A 13,581-nucleotide genomic window follows, 5' to 3' on the forward strand; every position below is an offset into this window, starting at 1 on the left:
CACACCTAGAGACCCAGCCTAAGGAGAACCCTCGCTCACTCAACATCCTCTGATGGTGTGTTACCCTGTCCCCTAGCTGCAGGGGAAGAGAGGGATGGCTTGACACTTATGGGATGCTCTGTGGTTTGCAAACCATGATGCCCTCAGTGCATCATGCCCCATGGTGACCCACCCACTGTCCTTGATAGGTTCACAGTGGTTGTGAACAATAGCAATGCAGGAGGAAGAAGCTAGGCACACTCCATGCTTTGGTAGGGAAGTCAAGCCTCAGAAGAGTGGATGAAATTCTCACACAGGTGGAAAGTGGCCGAATCCACACAAATCCAAGTTCTCTAGATTTGAACTTCCATGCTTTTTCTAGAAGGCCTCTGGGTCTCTTTACATAATCTCATGTTCTTTACGCTTCCCCAACTCGCGACACCAGAGAGGAACCTCTCCCAATGCACTTCCTGTTTGCATCTCCTTTAACTGAGGTGTAACCCGCCCGCTCCCCTGACCCCACAGCAGAATGGGCACAAATATGACACCTGCGAGTGAGCCAGAAGATCGTGTGGACCTCCTGGTTCCAAGCCCCTCGGTCTCCCTGACTGGCTGTGTGACATCTGGCAGAGTATGTCACCTCTCTGGGTTTCTGCCTCTCTCAGAGCCTGAGACAGCTGCACCGACTGATTTCCAAAGGCTTTTTCAGGTTTCTTCTGAGAACTCTACCAGACCCTTTGGAACCATTTGGTCCCTCCAAGGACTGGTCATACTAGGGAATTAATTTAAAAAAAAAAAAAAAAAAAAAGCAAAATCAAAGAAGTCAAGATCTGGAACAGTAAACAGAGGTTAAGTCCAAGGCAACCAGGAGCAACTCACAGAGCCCATCTGAGACACCATCCCTGCTCAACTGGCTTTCTCTTCTTTGCAGAGACCTGGGTCCCCCATGCAACACAGACTCTCTGCAGGCATGGAGGGGACAGGCATAGAGGAAACAGAAGAGTCACCTGAGTCCCTCCAAAGCAGAGCCAAACCCTAGCCCAGCTCTGGGCTATCTGAGGAAGACTTCTCCATCCCCAGGAGTGGCTGGTCAGTTTTATGCTCAACTCGCTCCAATTAGCTTTGAGCATCTATACCAAAGATAACCAGCCCTGTCCCGGGCTCTCACTCACCTCAGCCCTGCCGTCCGTCCTTATGCAAATCTGACACGCTGGTCATTTTCTGCCACTGTCTCCACATCCCCTGCTTCCCAGTGGCATCGGCTAATTCACTGTGCAAAGCAGCATTTATATATAGAAAGTTGCAACCACGCAGGTTAGCATGAAAATAGAGACTTGACGTTGCCGTGGCAACCAAACAAATGATATTCAAAATGAAAGAGAAGTATTCTGCAATTGGAAAAGCATGTCCACAGCCTTCCAGGACAGCTGGGCCCCTTCCCCTGAGGGTGGGTGGGAGGGCCTCCAGAGGAGTACTTGGTCCTGATGAATCGCCTCCTCCCCATTAAGTCACCGGCTCCGGTTCCAGCTGTGGACATCGTCCCCCTGCACAAGCTCCTTCCCAAAGCCAGCTCCTGCCTGGAGTGGACCCGAGGCCAAGACATTTAAAGAAATGTGATGATCCTGACCAGGTATATCCATTTGCAAAAGTTCTACTCTTCAAGCACCACAGCAGGGCAGTCTGTGGCCCTGGTGACATTAGTAAGAATGCTTTTGGAAACAAAGGTGGACTGTCACTGCCTGCCCTAAGCGGAGCGTCAAGAGGCCACAGGTCAGCTGAGTAACATTTAGCATGCTAATTAGCTTCTCTGAGGCTTAGACTTAAAATAAGTAGGGGTGGGGGTGGGGAGAAGCAGTCTGGGAACTTCCACCTATAGGACAGTAGAAAGCTCATCTTTTCCTCGGTCACTTCCTTTTTCTTAGGATCCTCTTGGACCTTGCTGAATCCCCCGCACCCCATCCCAGTACAGCACAGAAGCTACTAGTTCCTAGACCCAGCGTGTGGAATGACTATCGCTTTTGTTCAATACAAAATGTCAAAAGGATCCTAGTCTTCAAGGAACCACCAAGAGTCTAGAACACCTCTCTGAGCCTTACGCAGGTGCACATTTGGAAATCACTTGTGATCTAGATTGACTTCCACACAAAAAGGCTGTCAATTACCAAGTCCCAGCAAGGATCTAGAGCAACCAAAACTCTCACACATGATGGGAAGGAAAGCAAAATGGGCCAGCCACTCCGGAGAGCAGTGTGGCGACTCTCCATCGTACCTAACACACGCCATAGGACCGGAATCCCACTCCTAGGTATTGACCCAAAGAAATGGCAACATATGTCCACGTAAAGGCTTACACGTGAATCTTCAGAGCAGCTGCTAGTGTATTTATTTATTTGATCCTGGGGCTTAAACTCAGGGGTGCTTTACCTCTGAGCTATACCCTAAGTCCTTTTTATTTATTTATTTATTTATTATTTTCAGGCAGGGCCTTGTTAAGTTGCTGAGGTTGGCCTCAAACTTGAGATCCTCCTGCCTCAGACTCCCAAATCACAGGCATGCCACCAAGCCTGGCTATATTTAAGCTCAAAGGTCCCTCAAAGGTCCATGTTTTAGGGGCTCAGTCTGAATCCCATGGTGCTACTTAGAGGTGGTTGGAAACGTTAAGAGGTGGGGCCTCGTGGGAGGTCCTCTGGTCATGGGGGTGTGCCCTTGAAGAGATGGCGGGACCCCAGTGCCTCTCCTCTTCCTCTCTTTCTTGCACACCAATCTTGAGGTAAGCATCTTTGCTCCATCACTAACCCCTGGCCGCACTGTGCTGACTCACCACACGACCGAAAGCAACAGCCCAGCCCACCGTGACTGAAACCTCCAAATCTGTGAACCAAAATAAAGCTTTCCTGTCTCCTCAGGCATTTGTTCTAGTTATGGAAAACGGATCAATGCTAGTGAGAAGCAGCTTCTGAAGGTTACACGCTGAATGATTCCATGTATAAGATAAAACCAGAGCTCATGCACCAGGGGTTCGGGTGGGGAAGGGTGTGAATGCAAAGCAATAACATAAGGGAATTTGGGGGTGATGGAACTTCTGCAATGTGCTGCGGGGGTATCTACACGAATCTCTATAGGTGCTAAAATTCATAGAACTGTATGCCCCCAAATGTCAGCTTTACTGTATGACAACTGGAAAAAAAAAAAAAAAGAAATGTTACTTTCACTTTGGAGGGAAAAATAAATAAAATAACCACAGTGAGGATGATACTCACAAGAATCAGTTCAAAAGCAGGGGTTCTCATATGAAAACAGCCAAGTCCTGAGAACTATTTGCTGTTAGTATCGTTTTCAATTATAAAGGTCCTTGTGTTCTTCTGGACCAGTGGATCTCAAAGGGTGGTCCTCAGAGCATCACTGCAGGATCATCTGGGAATCTGTTAGGAAGTACAGACTCTGGGGCCCTACTGGGAGCCAGAAACTCTGCCGGGAGAGCCCAGCAGTCTGGGTTTGCACAAGCCTTCCAGGAGAGCAATTCAAATGCAGGCTAAGCTTTGGGAACCCCTGGCATGGATATGCCAATTAGACTAGCCCATCATGGGAATAATCTGGCCCATGTCCCATTAATGTCAAAAAACTGGATCTTTCTCCATATCCTACTTGCTCACAAACTCTTCCTTGTCTGTATCTCCTCTGCCCTCACCCCTGCATTTAGTCTGCCTCAAACATGACAGGCAGGGAGAAACCAAAAGCCACAGTTCCATCTGACTGCCCTGAGACACCTAGAACTAAGAGTACCTGTCCCCCAAGCTGAGGACCCATGGAGGACCTTTGGCTGTGTAAATCTACCATGGATTCTGCAAACTCCTCTCCTATCTGACCCAGCCTGGTCTGGTACACCAGGACCAGAATCCACTGGGCCAGTCGTCCACTTCCCTCTCTCAACTTCTGGGACAGTTCTCAAATCAAATGTGAACCTCATGGCTGTTCCCTGAACCCTGGAAGAGTACCACTTCCCACCTTCCCCAAAACAACAACTTCAAAGACGCCTTGCATGGTGGCTGGCTCTGAAGCCACACAGAGATGACGGATTACAAGGAAGAAATCAAAACCAGATGGATTTCACATTCAGCAAAATAAACAGAATTACAGCATCAGGGTTGGGCTCCAGAAACTAGGGAGCTGTGTATTTGGCACAGAGCCCAGGCCTGGTGGCCCCCAGCTCGGGTTGGGCTCCCCTGGCCTCTCTTCTGGCTCCCATAACTCCCACAAACAGTGCCCGGGGCACCTGGCCTGTTGTCTGTCCTCCTTTTCCAAGGTCTCAGCTAGCAATCCTGCTGTGGCTGACATTTTAGTGTTTTATGGAGTTTTTTATATTCTCTTTTATGGTGCAGTTGAAGATAGTTTGGCTTCTTTTCTACTTTCATCCAAAGATGTACAAGCAGCGACAGGAATACTGTATTGTTAATGATAGAGACAGCTGGCTCTTGGGGGAACTGGGGCAGAGGAACAGTCATGGCACCCACCCTCCTTCTCACCATGGGTTCTCAGAGCAAGCTGAGCTGGGTTCTCATCGCCACACACAGGAAACTCCTCGGTTTCTAGGGAAGCAATATGGCGCTCTGTGTAGCCAGGATTTCTGAACCAAGGGTGATTCTGCCTCCCAGGACATGTTTAGCAACATTTGGAAATGTTTACTAGTTGTCACAAGAAGGGTGGGAGAAGCTGGATCAGTTCCCTACAGCTGCTGGAACAAACTTAGTGTCTCAGGACAACATACATTTATTCCGAGTTTTCTGTGGTTCACAAGTGGGTCTCTGTGGTGAGCCGTGTCAGCGGACCGTGGTCGCCATTACAAGATGGCGCTGATAAGCGCCGTGGCCTGTGTTAAACAACTCCTTATTTTGGGAGAGATGGCACGTTGCTGTAAAACACCCTATGAGAAAGGTCCACGTGGCAGCTTTGCATTGGGGCTTGGTATGCTTTATTAGGCTGGGGGGTGCGGGTTAGAGAAGAAGAAGCTTCCAGAGACACATAAGTAAAGGCCTGAATAAACTGCTGAAAGAAGAATCCTGTGTCGTGTCCTCCTTGCTGGCGAGGGGTCGCGGCAGGTCTCTCTGGGCGAAAATAAAGGTGTTGGCAGGGCTACGTTCCTGCTGGCAGTTATGGGGGAAGAATCTGTTCCCAGGTCTTTTCCAGATTCTAGAGATTGCCCCAAGACCTTGGCCCAAGACCACTTCCTCCAACTTTGAGGCCAACAATGGCAGGTGAAGTCCCTTTTACACTGACATCTCTCTGTTCTCCCACTTCCATCTCTGTCTTCCACTTATAAGGACCATCCAGATGTTCTAGGACAATTTCTCCATCTCTCAAGGTCAGCTGATTTGCAGCCTTAACTCCATCTGCAACTTAAACTACCCTCGGCATACAACCTGACAATACACCCAGAAACCTGGCTTCCAAGGATTTGGACATATATATCTTTTGGAGGGGGCAGTTATTATGTGCCTCCCACAGGAGGTTACGGACATCTAGTAAGCAGAGGACAGGGGTGTTGCTCAACATCCTGCCATGCACAGGGCCACTCATCCAACAGCCAAGAATGATCCAGCCCAAAGTGTCAACAGTGGCCAGGCTGAGAGGTCACGGTGCAGACTAACACTGACATTCTAAAACTTGAAAAATGTGTAAAATGTATCTCGCCTATAGGGGCCACAGGGAGGTGGTGGACATGAATCATTTAAAATCTCTCTACATGAATAACTTCAAATAGCATAGCTAATTCTGCTTTGCTGGTGGGTTGCTTTGTGGTCACTGAAATCCCTGATATTAGCTGGGCTGGAGCTGCCCATGACCCATCCCCTCTCTTCTTTTCTTCTCTTCTGCAGAAGTGCTGAGCCACCAGTAAGCTGATGCTAATTCCTAATGACCCTGCAGATCTGTCCCCTCCAAAAATGCCCTCTGGCACCCAGGATGCTGTGGGCAACCAGGGGACTTCTCTATTTTCTGGGTGAGGCCTATAGTGTAATGGGCAGCTCAGGAGACCCTGTTCCCCTGTGCAGACACAGAGGGGGAGGTTTACAAAGAAAGGACAGACTCACAAAATTAATTTTAAAAAGTTTTTGAGGAATTGTGAAGTCTTATAAAGAGACCCATATGGTCTTTATTCATAGGGATAAAAGCAGTACAGGTCAAATCTTTATGATGAAGAAGAAATTTGACTGTTTTCATTATTCACAATTATATTGCAATATAGCATATGTTTTTTTTAAGTTGTCGATGGACCTTTGTTTTATTCATTTATATGCGGTGCTGAGAATCAAACCCAGTGCCTCACACATGCTTGGCAAGCACCTTGCCACCGAGCTACAACCTCAGCCCACGTCATTTATTTTCATACATTTTTTTTTTTTACAATTAAAAGACAAAAGAAAAGTCTATCATTATCATACCTCTTTTCCCTAATAATTCCAACAGGAGTCCAGTGATTCAGCCCCAGATGACTGAATTGGGTCATGTGCACATCCTGGCCCACTCTGGCCAGCACGACTGGATGCACTAATTGGCCAAGCTAGAATCACGTTTGTCTTTCTCTAGAGCAAACCCGTTTGCTGGCTGGGTTTCCCACAGTGGGTCAAGAAGGTGCCGTAGAAGGGTGACTGGGGTAGGTTTCACGGGGTTCCCCCTAAAGGACAGCCAGGCAGGGCTGCTCCTTCTCATTCCCACGAAAGGAATGCCTGCTTCTTCCCACCCCCATAAAATGATGGGCAGGGGCCTGGTAACACATTGGGTGTCCCACGCCCTACACCCCAGGATGGCCCCTGCAATCCCACTCTCTCCATTTGGCACAGCGAAGCATTCATTTAACTGCTGCCCTCAGCATTTCTGCTAAAGCCACCAAGTCTGCTCCAAAGCACAGAGGGATGGATCTAGGCAGCCCTGACACCATGTCTGAGACAGCCCGGGGCCAACACATCCGCTCTGGGGACCCTGGGCATTTGTTCATTTATCCATCAAATACTTGCTGCATGCCCACAAGTCTGTGTAGGACACCCTTCTGGAGCCTGATTCCTCAGAGCAAAGTAGGACCGAGGGGTTTTGCCCACAGGCAGCTTCAGTGCAACTCAGGGGTGATGATAAAGCCTTTAAACATCGACATACCTTATCCCATTTGATATCCGCATCAATGTCTGAGGCAGGTAACCTGCAACCGTGCAGATTCTGTTTTACAGAGGGTGAAACTGTGGCTGATGGTCTGTCACTTGCCTTGGGACTATGTACACACCTAAAACTAGGGAGGACAGCCCTGGCATTAGACCAGGTGGTCTTGAAGCTTTGTCTGGCTGAGGATCTTGCCCAAGGTCATGCTGCTAACAAGACACAACACTGGGGCTGAACCTCGCAGTTCCAGCCCTGGGACCCTTTGTCACTTCTCTTACGTGTTCACCACAGCAGCTTCCTGACCACCATCCAGCACCGTTCAACAGCTTGTCACTCTCCCTGACCAAGGACCTCCTTCAGGACTCCAGGCCCAGGGCTCTCACTTGCAAGGGGCTGTGAAGGGGGCAAAGGAAGCATTCCCCACCCACCCCCATCCAGTCACAGCAGTTCCTTTGTTGCTTCAATGCCCCCAGTGAGTCACCCCGCACCCCCAAAGACAGTTGCCAAAAAGAGCCCCATTGTAGAGGGCTGCTCGTCCCCATTCCCTTTCCCATTTCCCAAAACAGCCCTCCCTAGATCGAACATAAGTCATGTAAATGCCAAAAGAAATTAAAAGACGCTTTTGAGTATGGGATTTTCAAATGTAAGATCCCAATGGCAGCGGCAACAGCTGCTACTGTAGCTTCTCAGCCCTATTCCTCCATCCCCTGCCTTCTGGGGCCTCTTGGATCCGTTTCTTCCTCTCCTGGGCCCCCTGACTGACATGTAGGCATCCCCGAGTCAGAGGTTAATCTGGCATTTCCAAACATATCCTGGGTAAAATCTGGTGGTCCAGAAACCACTGTGGGCACCCAGGGCATCTCTTCAGTCCTTGCAATCATCAGGTTGCCAGAAGCAACAGGTAGCATGCAATCCCCGCCCTGGCTGGAGTGGGCCAGGATAGGCATATGACCCAAGTCAGTCATCTGGGGCTGAATCCCTGGTCTCTTGTTGGAATTATTAGGGAAAAGAGGTATGATGAGGATAGAATGCAAGCCTGAAGGTGCTAATGGTCACCTACACCTCTCATGAGAAACCTCATAAAGATTGGAATCAACACAGAAGACAATGGGGGTGGTAAGGAAGAGAGAGAAGCAGGGGCAGAGAGAGAACGGACTGTGTTGACATGGACTAAAGCCACTTGATCAACCCATGCCTGCAGCTGAGAGGCCCAGGCATGTTTCAGTTTCACCGATCCATAAAACTCCACTTTATTTTGAAGCCCATCTGAAATGCTATTTCCAGAATATCTAACAGAACCTTGGCTAACATTCCCTTGGGGAGGGTCAAGGTGTTATAGGAAGAGTGACACTCGAAGCTAAAAGAACACAGACAAAGCGGGGAGAATTTGAGAGATCCAGCTCCTTTCTTCAGCCTGCATTGGTGGGCAAGATCATTCCCCAAAGATGTATATGCATTTCTAAATCGCTCCTCTGGCAGCTCTATCAAATCACCACAAGCTTGGCAAAACTGTATTCTGTCCCAGTTCTGAAGGCCAGATGTCTGAAATCAGCATCAGCGGGCCACACTCCCTCTAGAGGTTCTAGGGGAGACTTCATTCCTTGCCTCTCCCTGCTCTGGGTGGTTGCTGGCATTCCTGGGCTTGTGAGAGCATATTACTCCACTCTGCCTTCCTGGTCCTCCTCCTCGTTCATCCACGTGGAGTCCAATCTCCCTGGACCTCCCTATCGCTGGGACACTGGCCATTGCATTTAGGGCTTACCCAGATAATCCAGGACAGTCTCCTCAATATCGGCAACTTCCTTACATCTGCAAAGACCCCTTTCCAAATAAAGACTATTTCCCAGTTCTGGAGATTAGGACATGGACCAGCCCTTATCAGCTGCCCCCCCCCCCCGCCCCATCAGGCCACATCAGCCCATCCTCCCTCTCTGCAGCTGTAGATGAGACGTGCCACTGTGAACATGCTCAGCTCTGACCACAACCCGAAGGCTGTGCGTGCCATGTGGAAGTGCTTTGTCAGGACACGCACACTGCAGAGCAGAAATGGCTCTGGGGGAAAGGCGGTGACCAAAACCAGACTCCCAGGCCTCCCCTGTGATCTGCGGCCCAGGCTCAGCAAGCAAAGCAGTAAAGAGGGCTTCCCCCAAGGAATCGAGGTTCCCATCATCCTTGTCGCACCAAGGTGAGTCCTTCAGGTGGCACCCAAGATGATGCAAGTGGGCTGAGGTTCACGTTTTAAATAGGGTCCTATTTATTTTTCCAAGATCTGTTAGGAAAACAAACAAACATGTAACTAGTACATAAAGCCTGAGATGTCACTGTTAGTTTCGTGACACCGTGGTGGCCACGATCAACTTTGATTGGTTGTCAGGCTCACTGAATTCTGGAGGGGACCACTTATAGTCACCAAGACCTCACCATGTAGTGGTGAAGATGATGAACTTGGGAGCCAGACCCCCTGGGTTCAAATGCAAGCTCTCCCTGGGCAAGCCACTTGATCTTTTTGGATAGTGGCAGAGACAATTTCCATGATTGTCTCTGCAATGAATAACAACATTATTATTAATACCTCTGGCCAGGATTAAATAAGTTAAGATACATAAAGCATTTTTAATCTACTGGCCCTTGTTGGCTTTCCCCACCCCCCCATTCCACTTCTGTCCTGAACAAGATGCTATAATAGGGTGGGGTGGGACCAAGCCCCCAGCCCACGTCAGCTGAGTTTCCTCTGACTCCCATTTCATTCCAACCTCCTTCACTCTTCTGGGCAGATGAGCAAGTGCCCCATTTCTCTGAGCTTACCCGACTCCCATCCCTTCCCACTGGCTAGAGGAGGGTCCAAGCAGAAGGTCAATGGTACTAATATCTGAATATCTCCCTGATGACCCCCTACACACCACATACCCCCAGCCTTCAGCCAGGAATATCTTCTAGTATTGCCCCTGGAGCAAGACAGTCCTTTGAAAATACAGTCACCTGGATGGTCTGGGTACCCTGCTGGCTCTGGCTCACAATGCACATGGTCCGAGATCACAAACCATCTCCTAGAAGTCTGAGCAGAGACCAAGGGACAAGTGGGTTCCTTAACTGAGTCAGATCCCTAGGAGGAAAGCTGATGTCCACATTCCTTAATTTTGACACCAACCACCAAGGCGTGGCCATTGTTACATGTTGTAAAGAACCGAGGTGTGGCGCCTCTGATATTATCAGTGCCAAACCAAGGGTCCTTATCCTGGTCACTTGCAAAAACAAATAATTTGTGGTGCTCTGTCCTTTAGAGATTTAGCATGAATGACAGACTTAAGCCTTCCATTGAACAACAAAACAACCCAACACTTCTTCCCAAACCTTTCCCACTCTCAGTACTGGGGATTGAACCCAGGAGCATTTTACCACTGAGTTATACCCCCCTTTTATTTTGAGACAGGGTCTCATTAAGCTGCTGAGGCTGGCCTCAAACTTACAATCTTCCTATGGGACATTCTCAGCCTCCTAAGTCACTGGAATTACAGGTATATGCCACTGTGCCCAACTTTCTCCAAAATCTTTAAAAGCTGCTTTGTAAGAAGTACAGTGACATCACACCAGCACCCCCTCCCCCCCAAAAGGTAGCCCCCATATGCTCTCGACAGGAAGGCTCTTTCTAGGAGCAATATCAACCCCATAATTCCCTTTCCCTCCAACTCTATGAGGAGATCTATATCTGGATGGAGCCCTGATCTTCTTCCCTGATCTGAAGATAGAGAAAACTATGGTAAGGGTCCCTGAGACCACAGTCAAGCTAGAAGAACTCATAGAATTCATCGTTATATTTGTTCTTCAGGCTAGGATTTATTTCAGCAAGAGGTTTTGAAGCAAAATCAGTGAAGGGACATGGAGCCTGGAGGAGGGGTCCTGAGTAAGCAAGGAATCCTCACCTAGCCAAGTCCTCTCCCAGTGCAGTGACATGGGCCCGCCTTGCTTAATGTCTCCAGCAGTGAGTGGTGACATGTCACCTGCTAGGGAAACTCACAAGAGACTCGGTGTCCATGGTCTTTATTGAGGGCTGATCACAGGCTTCTCCTGCCCAGCATGTACCCAAATTGGAGGTTTCCAGAAGAAAAGCAAGTATTCAGCCTACACCGTATTACGTACATGAACAGGTCAGAGAAGAGCCACCCTTGTCGTTCAGGGAAGAGTGGGAATTCTTCCTAGAATCCACTTCCAAGACACCAGCTGGGGGTGGGGGCAACCCCACAAGGAAGCCCTTCTAAGGAGAGCAGCTTCCAGCCGGCCACGTCAGCTCTTTCTGCACCCTGGCTATAGAATGTTCTGCAGAAGAGATCTCTCTGGCTGGGTGGACCCCTCCAGTGCCAGAATCCTGACACCAAATCCAGCCTGTGCCAAGCCTGTGTGAGTCCATGAACACCAGCTTCTGAGTCTGGTATGGCACGTCAATGAACGCTGAATATAGTAACCAGTGCCTCTGACGGTGGTGACTCTGTCCCAGGCGCTGGGCCAAGCATTTGACACTCAAGCAGCTCACATATTCATAATGTTTTACAACAGAGTCAGCCACACCTTGAAGACATGAAATGACTTGCCCAAGGTCATGCTATTAATGGATTTGAACCCTGGTCCAATTGGCTCTCCAGCCAGGAAACCTTTAACCCCCACATCCACGATCTCTTGGGAAGTGATCTTTCACTGACCCCCCCCCATATAATTTTCAGTATAATCTCAGACTACTGTTTTTGCTTACTCGTGTTTTTAGTTTGACTCTGTACTTTCCTTTAAAAAATGATGGAACCGAAAAAATTTATATTCCTCTCCAATGGAAAAACAGAAATCAACAGTAGCTCTCAAAAATAATCACCATGAAAACCAAGCAAGGATATTCAATTCCAGCTGGAAATTGTTTCCTGTTAAGGCTTTCTCTTACCCTGCACCACCTGGAACTTTCTCTCCATCATCATCATCAGCATAGAGAGAGGAATAAAACAGGAATAGCTTCCCTTGACGTGACTCACTGGTACTGAACATCTTGCCCATAAACCATCTAAATCCATCCTGGCACTGACCTGGGGAAATGCCATGGATCCCACAGGCACTGTTCACCCTATTTGGAGTCTCCCTAGTCCCATCAGGGCCTCTCGGCTTCCTGGGCACCCCACTCCTCCACCCTCAGTCCTGAGAGGCTTGCTCTTGCTCCTTTCTCCCCCATTCACTCTTCTTTGTTCTCCAGCTTTGGAGGCCACTAAAAACCCCAGGAGTCATGCCACCACCCACCACCAACCAGGGACAATGATACCCCAGCCCCCCAATTGCTCCCAGCCTGGTTTCCTATTCTCTCTTCATTCCTATTTTCTGCTTCCATTTCTGTAAAAACCAGAGACTAAATCTTAGATTCCATTTCCCGCTCCTGACCCCACACTAAGCTCTGGCCTGGCCTTATGAACACCTGCCAGTTCAGTCTTTAAGAACTCACCTAACCAGGTTAAAGGGTCCTACTTGGACCCTCTCATGGGACATACCAAGTCAGTGGTCACTGAAGAACTCCAAGCAGCACAAGCTATTAACTTGATCCAGAGTTTATGAAGCAAACAGACCTGGCCTGGAGTCCTGGCTCTACCACCTCCACGGGCAAGTGAATTCCCACCTCTGAGAAATAAGACCCAAAATAATACCCATCACACAGGGTTGTTGTGGGACAATGTGGATTACCCAGGGCCTGTCCCCAGTAAACACTGCTTTTCAGAGCTGGGCTCTGAGACTGGGACCCAGAACAGGAAATGGGGTGGAGGTGGTGGAGGTGGTGCAGGCACACACGTGTTGTGGAGAATGACCAGCAACATGCAAATCAGTCCAGCTGAAGTCAGTGTCAGACAGGCGAGGGCTTGCCCTGCGGACCAGAGCCTGCGAACGGGACCGTGGGCTGAATCTAGCTCTCCTGCTTTGCTTGGCCTGCAGAACTTTAGAAAAATATTTGACTTAGTTCCCAACATAAAAAAAAAAAAAAAACCCAGAAAAGTTCCCTGGAAAAACATAAAGATTTCAATCATCTCTTGAAAATCGGGAAGACCATACTGAAGTTGCTACAGGCTCAGGATGAGCCTTCTTCTCCCTTCACTAGGCTGGTTTGCTACCCTGGCTGCCCATGAGAATCCACCAGGAATACTCACACTCAGCCTGGGTCTTGGGGAGCAATGGAGAGCAGCTGCTTTTAAATCTTGCAAGGTAATTCTAACGTGCACCAATAGGTCTGCTTACCAGGTGACTCCTGCTTCACTTGGCTCTGTCACCTGCCTGGTTCAGGTACTACCCAGCCCACAGCTTGTGCAATAGAGGTTCAGGAATTAGGAAAGACTGGGACTCCACAACATAAAGCCAGCAGCACAAGATCCCTGCCAGAATTCCATGCTTTAACTATCACCCATTCCACAGCATCTGTGCTAGAGGGAATGCAGAACTGGC

The 13,581-nt window shown here is 48.9% G+C and overlaps 1 protein-coding gene across 4 annotated transcripts in view; it reads right to left on the reverse strand.

Annotated features, from left to right (window-relative positions):
- Gas7 (growth arrest specific 7) overlaps window positions 1-13,581 on the reverse strand; it is a 226,809-nt gene that overhangs the window by 116,526 nt on the left and 96,702 nt on the right. For 2 of the 4 annotated variants that reach the window (XM_078042889.1, XM_078042887.1), the window contains exon 1: window positions 1,152-1,261. The exons of the other annotated variants lie outside the window; for them this stretch is intronic. The gene's annotated coding sequence lies outside the window, so the exon portion shown is untranslated. Of the gene's footprint in view, window positions 1-1,151; window positions 1,262-13,581 lie in introns of those variants that run through there. 4 annotated transcript variants of the gene reach the window in all.

This window comes from Ictidomys tridecemlineatus, chromosome 3, assembly GCF_052094955.1.
Source record: "Ictidomys tridecemlineatus isolate mIctTri1 chromosome 3, mIctTri1.hap1, whole genome shotgun sequence".
NCBI classification, from domain to species: domain Eukaryota; kingdom Metazoa; phylum Chordata; class Mammalia; order Rodentia; family Sciuridae; genus Ictidomys; species Ictidomys tridecemlineatus.